Source organism: Lontra canadensis, unplaced genomic scaffold (assembly GCF_010015895.1).
Source record: "Lontra canadensis isolate GAN:19392208 unplaced genomic scaffold, GSC_riverotter_1.0 scaffold9, whole genome shotgun sequence".
Taxonomy (NCBI): Eukaryota; Metazoa; Chordata; class Mammalia; order Carnivora; family Mustelidae; genus Lontra; species Lontra canadensis.
Window position 1 is genome coordinate 38,911,543 of NW_022631003.1, and position 3,018 is coordinate 38,914,560.

The 3,018-nt window shown below is 34.1% G+C and overlaps 1 pseudogene; it reads right to left on the bottom strand.

The window, feature by feature from the left end:
• Positions 1–1,383: 1,383 nt before the first annotated feature.
• Positions 1,384–1,796, bottom strand: LOC116866446 (annotated as a pseudogene).
• Positions 1,797–3,018: the final 1,222 nt, after the last annotated feature.

Genomic DNA, 3,018 nt, shown 5'->3' on the forward strand with positions numbered 1-3,018 from the left:
CTTGATCATAAACTATAGACAGTTTGCTTCCTGACATCTAATGAAGCCCTCTGTTGGTCTCCAAGTTGTTTTATTCTAGAGCCCCTCTTGTTCTCTCAGAAATATAATCTTTAACCCCAAAGCTTCAATTAACATCAAAGTTTGTAGGGTAAAAAGTAATGAAGAAGTAAACGATGGAGTCATAAAACATGTCAGTTGTAATAAACATGTCGGTTCTCCAAACCATGAAAGTTGTAATCTACATTCTATTAAATCTATAAAATCTTTGTAGAGAAAGATCTCTCTTCATCTGAGGCTACTTACAAGTTTTGACTCTGTCAGTTTCTGGTACAGACAAAACTTGACATTATAATTCTTTTCCAATATTTACTTCATAATTCTTCTTTGAAAGTACTTAATCTATCACTTGAACAACAGCAAATGCAATTGTCACTAAATTTGAGAGTTTACAACAATTTAATTTGCAGCGTCCCCAAATAAGGCAAATATTGCTTTACATTTTTTTCTTGTAAAAAGTCATTGGTATATGTCAACTACAATCCGATAATAAAAATTTTTAAAAAGTCATTGGGATGTAGTAAATCCACTACAATAAATTTATGAACAGAGCAGCAAGTTCTTCAATAGCTAATTTTTTTTTTTTTTTTTTTTTTTACCACCTACGCTCAGATAAGAGGAAATATTTTGCTGGCTTAATCGCACTTCTTCTCTTCCTAGAAAATGAAGACAGCTAACTCTAAGTGAACATTCTATATACCTCCTTCCAAATTATTTCTCTATTCTTTTTTCCCCACTATCTGTAGGGCTCATAATAATAGGTTTGTAGAAGAGGGGCACCTGGGTGGCTCAGTTGGTTGAGAATCTTCCTCTTGATTTCAGTTCAGGTTATGGTCTTGGCTCAGGTCATGGTTTCAGGGTTGTGAGACGAAGCCCAGTATGGGGCTCTGCACTATCAGCTTGAGATTCTCTCCCTTTCTTTCTGTTCCTCCCCGATCTCGCACACTCTCTCTCTTTATAAAATAATAAATACATCTTTAAAAATTAGGTTTTTAGAAGAGCTGCAGATGAGGTAAAAGTAGAGGTAAATGACAGAGAAAAACTTTCCAGTTTAACCATGACCAGTGCTTCAGTGACACAAAACAAGCAGGAAAAAAAATAACAAATGTGGTTCTCTTGAGAACTGCATAGGTCAAGGTCAATTCTATAGAGGCTAAATGAGTCTATTATTTTTAATGTCCTGAAAACAACTTGAGTGCATTCTATCTTCATAGAAGTTCGTTGCACTAATATTGATTAATCTATAGGTCACAATGTAATTAACTGTTTAATTTTTAAATTTATGGAATTACAAACAGATAAAATTCTAGCTTTCTTTTTTATTTTAAGAATACAGAAGTATTTTTATTTTTTCATTTAATGATGCAAAACACAAATGCTGATTTGACATACATTCACATACAACTTTTTCTTTCACGTTTACACCTCAACAGATTGGTGAATCCAAAGGAACTAGTATAATCACTATATGGAACATACCATATTAGTATTTCAGTAGTTTATTCCAACCCATTTCTTCTTTTATACTCTAAAACATCTTCATTATGTTGTTTGATGAGAAAGATCCACAAGAAGACGAAGGTGCCCAAGGTCAGTCCAACTTTCAGCCAGTCAGGTTTGTCATGTGGCAGATCCCGAACGTAGAACTTTGATCGTGCTCAAGAGCCGCTTGGGAGCCTAGCTGGAGCCAGCAGCTTGGAGAACTGGCGCAACAACGCTGGGCGCGCCATCTTGCTAGGCACGGCTCCCAAATTCTAGCATTCTAATGATTGACCTATGCATCTCTCGCCAACATGGAAAATTATCACCCAACTGATGGCCAGTGTATTTCCCACTCCCAATAAATGTTGAATGACTTAAATGCTTGCTTTTTTGTAGTCTTCTGAGGAGCACTGGGAAAAACATAAGAAAAACTTTCTTCAGTATTATTGTAGATAGATCCTCTTTTTTCCCCCCAAAACACACATAATCTTAGAATATATGAACAATTCTCAATTTCATAAAGTTCAAATATTTTATCAAAGGTGTACATCTGTGTGAACAGAAAAATGGAGGGAGTGAAGAGGAAAAAGAAGAGAAACTACTATATATAAACTACTGTACACATTTCATGAAAAGTGAGTTTAATAACAAATGCTGAACATCCAAACTAAATTTTTCTAATCTAAATTCTTCTTGTGAATTATACTGTAGTTTAAGTAGTACAGAATTTCTCAACCATTGCTGTATATTAGAAACTTCTAGGAGCTTTAAAAGAAAGAAAGAAAGAAAAAGCATGCCAAGGCACCATCCTTGATCAATTAAACCGGACTATCTAGGAATGTTCCCATTCTTAGAGATCACCACTTTAAAAAAAAATCCTCTGTCCTTCTAGCATGCAGCCACGGTGGTTTTTATACTAACATTGAAAATGTCAGTAATTTTTTTTGATAATTGATTATATTTCCTTAGTAAAGTCTTACGTGTATATGAAAAAAATATGTATTCAATTTTTGGCAGCATTATTGTAAAATTTTGCTTCATTATTCTTTTGTTTGAATTTAACTCATATTTCAACCATTTTTTAATCAAACCTGTAAATCAAAATTCAACTGAAATAGACAATTGCGATCAAACCAATAGAGTTTAAACTCCATTCAACTCTTTCACTGAAATATGTAAAACTTCGGGCATGTTACTTAACTACTATAAAATAGAACAAATAATGCTTAACTTCAAAGGGGTGTTACAATATTTAAATTAAAAAAATTTATACATCTAGGAAAGCTTTCACCTTTCACAAGAGCTAGCGACAAATGCTTCGTAAAGGCTTGTTTCCTTCCTGTCCTTGCTGACTGAGCCTAGCAGTTACAGCCCCAGATCAGCTTCACCCTGCTTAGCTTGAATCTGTTTTAGCCATTATTTACCTAGAACTTCAGGACTAATCATGTTGTCCCTCGAGGGTAAACTAATAAGTTTAAA